The sequence below is a fragment of the Octodon degus genome, unplaced genomic scaffold (assembly GCF_000260255.1).
Source record: "Octodon degus isolate 3935 unplaced genomic scaffold, OctDeg1.0 scaffold00124, whole genome shotgun sequence".
NCBI lineage: Eukaryota > Metazoa > Chordata > Mammalia > Rodentia > Octodontidae > Octodon > Octodon degus.
Window position 1 is genome coordinate 2,666,459 of NW_004524700.1, and position 10,847 is coordinate 2,677,305.

The window sequence follows — 10,847 nt, forward strand, 5'->3', positions numbered from 1 at the left end:
AGATTTTGGACAACAATTCTCAAATCTTTGACCCAGGACTTTACTCCTTGAAAATTATTCAACATCCCAGATAACTTTTGTTTAAGTGGATTGTATCTATTGATATCCACTGTATTAGAAATGTAAAAAGTAGGCTCATTACACATTAACATACCATTTTTAATGAAAATATAAGCATCCCCTCTAAAACAAACAAAAAAGGTATTTTTTCCTTTTTGTGAAAATCCCCAGTTCCGACAAAAAAGAAAGAAAGAAAATGTCATTAATGTCTCCCTTAACAGAAGGGAGCTGGATTCTGTTCCTTTTTTTTTTTTTTTTGGACCTGGGGATTGAACTCAGGCCTTTGTGCTTGCCAGGGAAGGACTTATTCCACTGAGGCATCTTCCCAGCCCTTTTTTAAAATTTTTTTTTTTTTTTTCTTTTTTTTTTTTTTCAGAAGCAGTGGATTCTGTTGCTTCTGCATTTAATTTGCTATAGTCTGGTTGTCATTTAGCCTCTAGAAAATTCCACACTCATGAGAAAATGAGTATTTAAAGGTCAAATAACATCTTATTATTATTATAGAAGTAGTTTTGATCTAGTAGTTTCCACAAAAAGATGTGGGGGACTCTGTTCTATGGTTATTCTACCAAAAATGTATATTCTTTGTAGCATGTAGGATTTTCTTATTGGCTTGATTTCCCTGTAGCTAAAGTTCCCTTAAAGTCATCCAAATATAGGTCCTCAGCCCATTAATAAAATTTTCTCAAAGAAAATGAAGATATTAAAACTTAGGAAAACACATTAGAGCAGCTGCTTTTTGTCTAAACACAATGAAAACAATTAAATTCACTGTCATTCATTCTTTTTTTTTAACTCTTATGTATTTGGTATAGAGTCTTGCTACACAGCTCAGACTTGTAGTGATCCTCCTCAGCACTGGGATTACAGGCATGTGACATCACACCAGGTTTTGGTGGCCAGCTCAGCACACCAGGGGTGTGAGGCTGACACAGCATTCTGTGCTGGACGGAACAGGGTCCCTGTGCTTGTCAGGCAGACAGTTAGATCACTATGCTATCTCCCTGGCCCTGTTATTCATTCTTTTATCAAACTATCACACAGCTTTGCATATTCAGTCCTGGAAATAACAATATATTTATCCCATAGACTTTCTCATCTTTGCTGCCTATATTGCCTACCTACTTAGACTCATAGAGAATTGGTTCACATTAGCTGGGTATGCAAGTTAAGCAGGCCCAATATCCACAGGATAGACCTGCAGACTAAAAACTCTTAGTCATAGAAGCTGTAAGCCACAAGCAACATTTCCTCTTCAGGTATACCTCAGTTTTGTTCTTAAGGCTTTAGAGGTACTTGGATTAGACTTACACATGGTACTGATGATAATACTGATAATAATTGCTTTAAAGTCAAGCAATTATAGATGCTAATCACATCTATAAAGTCACTTCACAACAAAGAGTAGATTAGTTTTTGATTAAGTATGAAACTGGGCATTATAGCCTAACAAAGATGACACAGAAATTGAACCATCGTAACACACAGTATTTGTTAATGAATGAGTGAATAAAGCAATGAATTCATAGAGCACCCTTGCTTCAGGCAGAAGATAGCCTAAAAGGAGCAATGCATATGTAAATAAATGATTACGTAACAGTAAAGCAACTATGATATCATAAAGGAAGCAGTCAGTACCATATACATTCCAAACAATGACAAATAAGTCACATATGTTGAGATTGAAATGCTGGTTCTCATTTAATTAGCTATGAGATTTAGCAAATATTCCCACTAGTAGCAAAAGAAGCAGGATTTTTTTTTTTTTTTTACAAAATCTTGCTATGTATTCTGGCCTTGAACTTGTTATGAAGACTGGGCTGGCCTTGAATGCACAATCCTCCTGCCTCAGCTTGACGAGTGCTAGAATTACAAGCATATACCACCACACCCTGATTCATCAGAAAAATAAGGATTCTTCATTCCTGGAATCACCTAGAGGATTTCAATTTATTCAGGAAACATTTTACTAGATGACTTCTGCTTATAGAGCTTCCTGGTCTTTTTCTCACTTGATCAGTGAAAGAGATTATAGGTATAGAAGCCCCATCATAGTTTATGGCATTTTTCAGTTAAGCCTGAAACTAATGAAAACACATATCTTTTAGTGAGATGCCAATGTTGATAGAAAATCAAAGGATCTTTCTTGGACACCAGTGTTAGTGAGTTTCAACTATATTGGATGCCTTAGAGATGTCCTCTGTCACCACCACTAAAGTAAAGGGCAGAAAATTTATTTTTATAGACTTATGAGGTCTTATGTGAAAGCTATGAAAGGGACAAAGTCAACAATGCAGTTTTTGTGGTACACTTTCATTTTAAATGCAAGCTGAATACATGGCTTCGTTCAGATTGCAAAATCTTCAAGAATACAAAAATATGAAAAATAGCCCACAAAATTATGCTCTTTCTTTTCCATCTCCACATTCCCACAGTCTTCCTCAGAGTTGTGTCTTCTTCATGTTTTATCTTTATGCATTTAAGTACAAATGTTTATGTATAATTTTTAGAATGTCAGGGTGCATTGTTTGGCTGTATTCATTCTGAAGATACATAAGGAAAAATCTACTCTGACTCTGTTTCTCTTAATACAGTCTCACACTACAGATCACCTTTGACTCCAGGAATGTGGGAATTTTCCTCCCACACCAAACAAGCAAGCATTTTTAAAGCAAAAGATACCAGCTAAGTGTGCTGCACACAATTTAGTTCTGACCCTAGCTCTCTGTCTACAGATGGTCTCACACCCTTCCTCCACCCACTTTTCTGTGGTGTCAGTCACATGTCTGGGCTGTTTGCACCTATGCGTCTGACCAATGGGCTATAAATGGGGTCATGTTCCCCACAACATCCATCTCAGGCTTGATGAGTTTGGTCAAGCAGCTCATAGAACTCAGGGAAATACACACACCTCTTGAAGTTTCTTATAAAGGAAATTCCAAAGTATAGAGATGAAGAGATGTGCACATCAAGGTGTAGGGACAGGCTGAGGAGCACACACATCCTCTTCAGGCACTCTGCTCTCTGGGAACTTCTATGTATTCAGCTGTCTGCATGTTCTCAAACTCCATCCTTTAGGGTTTTTATAGAGACTCCACTGCATAGGCATGATTGCTAAGTGACTGGGCAGGTGTGTTGACTACTTTTCTGTATTTGCTGAGACAAAATACCCAACACACAAAATTAAGGAAGGAAAGTTTCATTTAGCTCATGGTTTGTGGAGGTTCAGCCCATAATCAGCAGGCTCTAAGACAAGGTAGGATGGCACGGGGGCAACACTTCAAGAAGGCAGAAGACAGCAAAAGGAACAAGAGCAAAATAAGGGAGGGAAGAAAGCCTCTTTTCCTCTTTTGTATTGTAAGGAGACTACCACCCTCTATAGTGAATGTATGTAGAATTACACTTTGCCCTCCTCTTGCACAGGATGAGGTTGTTTATAAAGTAAGGACTCCAGCTACCTGCTGAGTCACTTAATTAAACTTCTAATCTTCTTAAGTTGACACAATGTATCAACCATTAGAGCTGGATACATAGAAGTTCCCAGAGAGCCAAGTGCCTGAGAGTCCATCGTGGACTCTTCTCTTTAGCATTTTTCTTGGCTTCTGTGTGCAACATTCCTCCATCCAGGGTCCCGGGCAGGACTCCTCAGCAGTGGAGAGGTTCTTATCATCTACTACTGGACAGAGTGGTTAGGGAACTTCTTTGCTAAAAATCAGGGACCTGGTAATGTTTTCATGGCTGAAACACACGCACACACACACACACACACACACACACACATGATTAATGTCTCAAAGACTTTTGCAAATCTCTGGGTACAGATTCACCTTATGAATTTATTGGCTGCATAATAATCCCCAATATGGACGAGCTATAGCTCATTTAACCACTCCCCTGATTCTAAGCATTGGTGTTGCTCAGCTATGTTTCTCTATTACTAATAATACTAGACACACCAGTTTAGTTTTTGGATTGACTAAAAGCAACAGAAACTGATTCAAAGTGTTGTGACACCAAAGAACTTTTTGCTCACATAACTGCAATTCTGCAGTTATGGCCCCACCATTCCCAGCACCCAGTTAATCTCAAGGTTGGTTCACATCTGTATATAAAGTGCTATTACAGCAGTGATCAGAGCTGTAGGTTCAGGTGCTCTCTGTTCTTCCTCTGTTATAACAAAGTACCTGAGACTGTAACTCTATAAAGATTCAAGAGCATAGTGCTTTCATCAGCTTGCCTCTGTGGAGGTCTCGTGGTACAGGGTGACACAGTAGTTAGTATGCAGGCAAACAGGAGTGATAGCTAGAAAGCCAGAGTGCCATTCAGGGTTAAGGCTCAGGCTTCATAAAAACTTGGTTTTAGCCAGGCATGGTGATGCATATCAGCTATCCCAGAACTCAAGAGGTTCAGTTGGAAGATTGAGAGTTGAAGGCCAGAATCGGCTATATAGAGAGCTCAAGAATATCCTAGTCAACATAGCAAGATACTGTCTGAGGAGAAACAAACAAACAAACAAAACCTAAAATGACTCACTCTGGCAAGAACTAACTCATGGGTCCCACAAAAAAGCTTCCTTAATCCCTGTTGAGGGTAGCATTCATCTCAGTAAGTTTTACCTTGCTTGTGCTACTGTTGTTTGAGACAAGATATCCCTATGCAGTCCTCACTGATCTGGAACTTTCCTACCTCAGCCCCCAAGAGTACTGGGATGACATGTGTGCCACTCAGCCTGCCTATCTTACTCTTATAATAAATAAGATATCCTTCCTTTCTTCTTTACCATTTTTTATTCTTATTTAAATTAAAAAAGAAAAACAATAAATGCAATATTAGCCATTTCACTCCATGGAAGAGCTGGCCTTGGTTTTATCTTAACATTTAATCCAATATATGTGCATGTACCATCAACAATATGTAAATCACACTGTAAGGTAAGAAACATTTCTGAGAGGTGATAGCTGCTAGTTTATGCTATGTATAACAATAAAAGCATTTCCTTATTACTTTCTTAATATTTTATAATTTAAACTTTGTGTTTATAGAGCACATATATTGACCTTTTATCACCAATATCAAATTTGAAATATTAAAGAGTTTAAACTATATTTGGATGATAATATTTAATCAAATACATAGTTGCAATATATTAGGAAATGACTAAACCATTGGTAAGAACCCAGAGGGGAAAAAAGAACAGAAAGAAGCCATAAAGTAAGAACAAAACATTAGAGTGATGGTCAAGCAAATAAGATTGAAATGAAACAGAATAATAACGATGTTAGGCAGGAAAACCTTGAAGAAAGAAAACATTTGAAAAGAGCAGACTAAAACTTATTGGACAGAAATTCAAGATGAAAATAATTGACATCAAAAGGTAAAGCATAGGAAATAAATTTAACTGTGAGTACTTAAGTCTCAGAGTCATTTCTTACAACATACATACCTTTCACTATATGTGAAATTCCATAGCATTTCATATTTACCCTTTCTAACAAAGCATTTTCTATGTACATTTAGACTTCAGTGTCTGTCAACAATTTTACAGAATCTGCTTGTGTTTATCTAAAATGATGTATTTTTAGGTCATTATATTTTACCTCTCCTGAGTCTAGTTATTGGATTCCATTTGTTTAGGAAAAAAAATATTTTGTGTTTTATTACAATGAATCCTATAGAAAGTGTATTATTATATAACTACATGTTAATATCTACTAAAGATTTCTTATTTCATTAAATTATTTTATTTTTGTCAATTTCATTCTTAAGTGTGTTTTGTTTTGAGCATTATCTCAACAATATAAACGGTTTTTTCAATCTTTGTTCTTTAGATTTTGCCTCATGCCCTGCAAACTCTGGAAAGGTCTTCAGGTACAGAACATGAGCAAAGAGAACGCTGTTTGGGGCAATATTTTGCCTCATTGAACTATTCTTTTTAGTCCATACAAAGTCTTGCTGAACAGTAAGGATGCTGTTTGGGGCAATATTTTGCCTCATTGAACTATTCTTTTTAGTCCATACAAAGTCTTGCTGAAACTTATCTATTCCTAGAGCTTAGCTGTATCTCTGTCACTTAGGCAAATGTCATTTTCTTTTTTTCTTTTTTCTTTTTTTTTTTTTTGGCAGAACCGGGGATCGAACTCAGGCCCTTGCGCTTGCCAGGGAAGCGCTCATTCCACTGAACCATCTCCCCGGCCATCAAATGTCATTTTCAAAATGGATAAAGTTTTGATTATATATCAGCAGGTTTCATGTATATACATGGACTATACCTGTAGATTACAATCTGAACCACCAATTTAGGGCTGCTTATGATAATAAATATCCAACTGGCCAGGAGATTTGAGCAGCTGTACAAGCAAGTTAGACCAGCATCAGGCAAAGCCTCAGATATATCCAGTTTTATGCTGTTCAGCAAGTGTTTGATGAGTGGGGACATAAAAGTACATCCTAGAAGATGGATGCTGCTGCTGCTGCTGCTGCTGGGAATCTGTGGTAGGTGCCGTTAGTGTCTTTCAATGTATGCATGAACAATAAGAATTATTTGTCTTACACTTTCCTTATTTATACACATGAATGGAAAGGCTATCTCTTGACTTTTCAGTTAAGGCAAACATTAATCCCTTTAATACTTCAATTACTCTGGTCAAAGGAAGAAACTTTTCTATTCCTGCCAAGCAGCACGTTCCTTACTCTTTCTAATTAACAGGTTACCGTGAACATAGCCATCTCTGTCAGCCTGAAAGGGTGTCTTGCTTATTTGTTGATTGCAGCTGACCAATCTGATAGTCCTTCCTTTAGGGGCAGTAACATATTGTTGTGAAACAAAGAACGTAAAAGGATTAGGTTATATTGTTCTGAGATGATGTGATGCTTCTCAGAGTGGAATTTTTTAAATGCCCTGTCTACTATAGGAAAAAAAAAAAACAAAACAACTTTTGCCTCTGTCCACACTACCACTTGAAATTGATAGTTTATCAGAGATAGCTCTGTGGTGGGCCATAGGTGTATGAAATGGAGAGGCAGTTACTGTGGGAGAGAGAAAGAAGTAGTGGAGGGATGGAGCACTACGTTTTGATAATTAGACTCAAGTGACTCCTAAGTGGGTCCCCAGGCAACACTAATTTTCACAGCGTCCATGTAATGCACTGATGCCTGAGGCCCTTTGGGTAGCATGTTTCCCAAAAATGAATTCTTTCTCCCAAGTAAAATTCTCACAAGAGATTGGGAGGGGCAAATACCACAGAGAAGAATTGTGCCAGAGATTCCATCCTTATTTTCTAGAATTAAAGACTGATTCTCTAAAGGCTTCTTTAAGTCCTGTGGATTAATGTAAAAAAAAAAAAAAAAAAAAGATGAATCACTAGTGAGATCACTCTTCTTCCCAAAGAAAATGATTATTAGAATTTCAAGATATAAAGTAAAAGCCTTAAAGCCTAGCTGGTTTACTTGCTGGAGGAGTCGAGGGGTTGGAGACCTTAATCCCAAAGTATTTTTAGACTATTTTTCTCTTCTCATTAAATCTCTGGGTCTAGGCCAAAACCAGAAATACTGGAATTCCACAGAGTTCTTTTTTAAAAATTCTGTCATTGAGTAGTGAGGAAAACAAAGTTAAAAAAAAATCCTATAAATTCAATATTCCAGCATAAGTCAATGACAGATTAAGTTTAGAACTCAAGTCCCTTGGTTGTGTTGGTTGTGCTATTTCTACTTTTCCTGGAATACATCTGTGTGGCATAGGCTAGGGAAAACATCACCAGAGAAACATACAAAAATTAAGAGGTGTTCCAAATAACTGAGGCATCTATATTATAGAAGAGATGCCCCATAAAGTAGTGAGAGGGAATGTTTCTTCAAATATGTTCTGTAAATCTGCTGTAATCAGGATAGTCCAGATTTCTGGGAAAAGTTATGCAAATGTATATATTCCTGTCTTCATTCCAGTCTCACATAGAATTAAGCTTGGGGAATACAAGAAACTGTACTTATACAAAGACTCTTCAGTACATTCTTGCAATCAGCAACATCAGGTGTCATACCACCCAGAGCAGTCTTCATACCATGGTAGAATAGTGAGGCACTTAACAGGATGTGTCAGCTGCATGCATCTATTGTAGCCACTGCACTTCGGTTTTGGACACTTAAAAGTACTTCATGTAGAATTGAAGCGGAGTACAGCATCCCAAAGTTCAATGGTGTTTATCACAGACTGATGGGGACCACAATCTCCCAGAGTAAAATGGGAAGGCTTAAATAAAAGAGACAAGTGGCATGATTTTAGGGCTCCAGGAGGATGAAAACCCTCTAGCAGCATTTGAGATTCTCTGGGGGCTGAGACAAAGACAAATTTTTCTAGACATCCCATATTTATTTAATTTTGAAACAAGAGAGGCGGATACTGAGAAAAGTTGGGTAATTGAGCAGGACCTTGGGAGTCAGTTAAAGGATTTCTCCAAGTAATAAATTATTTTAACTTAGAACTATCCTATGTCTAGGTTGACCTTCACCAAGGGAATCAATCAGATGCTGAAGTTACAGCCTATCTAGTTGACCAGGGTTAGAGCCAGGTGTCCTCAGCTGTGGCCTTGTCGGGTGCTTTGAGAAGTCACAGCTTTGCAGCCAGGACCAGTGACTCATAGAGGTTCACTTACTATGAATTTGCTGTCCATTTCCAGACAAGAGGCCTAAGCCTTAGACAGACTTTCAAGTAAACGTGGAAAGCCAATTGGTTAATTTTAATCCTGCTCCAAGCTGCTTTATCGTGGTCTCCATCAGTTGTTTTCCTTCTTTTACAGCCACATTCCCTGAACCAACTTGATGCCAGTTTTTGCTCTTCTGTGACACCGCCCTCTGTGACAGTGTTATAGGCAGCTAAATTAGAAATATTACAGGCAGTCAGACAGGGCCAGGCCCTTAAGGAGGCAATGTGGAAGACAAGGTGACTTTGTGACTTTGGAAGAGATAGACACACCTGTTGTGGGCCAGACCTCAAGACTAAAGAGTAAACAGATGCAACCACATACTTCCCTAGGGATGAGCATCAGGGACTGATATTCTAAAAGGTACCAGTCACCTTGAAAGAGCCACAGAGTCACTAACCCATCTCCCAACAGGAAGAGACCCTGTTCTTTATTCATGCCTGCTTTACATGACTTGCTTCCTCATTTGGTCCTGGATATAATCAATTTTACCTGGACAAATTATGCTTGTAGCCCTATTGGTTGACCATAGTTTTGCCTCAGTTCTTTCCCACCTAAGCAAGTTCCCATGTTTTCCACCTTAGACCTGCCTTACCACATGGTTTTTACTGTATAAAAAGTCCTGGAAGAGATGTCTTCCTGAATAACCTGGTAGGGCCCCCCTTATATCCCTCTTGGGTAGGAGCTTTCTTTCTCCCAGTGAATATATTCTGCTCTTAATCTCCATTGTTCCTAAAATTCATTCTTTGGTTTTAGAGAACACAAATTCAGCTCAGTTATCTCTCAGGTTGGGAGTTTCATTCCCCTATAACATTAAGTCCTTAATTTTCAGTTGAGTGTTCTTTCTGTGAAGAAAGGCCAAAGGTAGAGAGAGCAACCGCCTGCTTCCACTATCATGGCTTTGTATGCCTGGGGCCAGGTTGTTTGTAGGAATCAATCCTCCTTTTCTTCTTGAGGGCAGAGTTCTGGAGAAGCAGTTGCAAGGAGTCGGCATGGTACAGAAAAAAACAAAAATGGAAAGAATACTCCAGTCTGGCATCTCAAGGGAAGGTGGATGTTTTGTATTCTCAAATTTATCTTTAAATCATATAAGTAAATTGTCCTAAGTGACCACTATTAGCAACCACAACATTGTAACCCATATTAGACTCTCTCCAGGAACAAAATCAATATAAAATATACATTTTATTAGGACTTTATTAGGCTTACAAGGTCAGAAGCAGAAGAGTCGCAATGGCTGTTGCAGGATCAGAGGTCAAAAGATCTAAAATGGCCCTCTGAGCAAGGGAGAGCCTGACAACCTAGTAACAGTCAAAGATTGAGGCCTTGAAACTTAGTGCAGAGACATCAGTATGAGTCTGTGTCAGACTGAAGTACCTGCATCCAGAGGGTAAAGAATGGCAATGGTATCCAAGACTGGAGCACCTTCAAAAAGAGAAACACTTGCTTTTTTCCTTTTCTGTTTGGTCTAAGGTACAAGCTTATTGGTTGGTGCAACCCACATCAGGTATTGGTCTCTTCTGCTTTCCCTTAATTTTTTAACTTGCATCTCTGTGTTAGATTAGCAAAGCTTCTGCCTTGTAGCAAGAGAGTTGTCTCCCGGACAGAGGTATGTAAGGGAAGGGGTGGAGGTCGACAGATCTACAGTGACTAGCTGAGCCAGTTCAGAAGTGAGATTTTAATGTACCTATTTGGCCACAGTTCTGAAGCTACATTTACTAATGATCAGTTACAAAGCTGGTATTTTCAATTGTATATATCTATCTCCTAATAGCACCTCCCCGTTGGTTTCAAACTCAATCTACCTAAAGCTCCCATAGTATATGCAACTAACTACAAAGGAATTTCAGGAATATGAAAAGGCAAATTCCATGAAGATAAGAAACAAGGATTTGGTTGACACCTGCATCTTCAATAAGCCAGTGTTCCAGAAATGATAGCTGAGTAATAAATTATCATAAAATGTAATAGTATAAAACAGCACTTTGTCATCGTCATCCTTATGAGAATTATAGGGGGCTGGGGAGATGGCTCAGTGAAATAAATGCTTCCTTGGCAAGCACAGGGGCTTGAGTTCAATCCCTAGTTCTG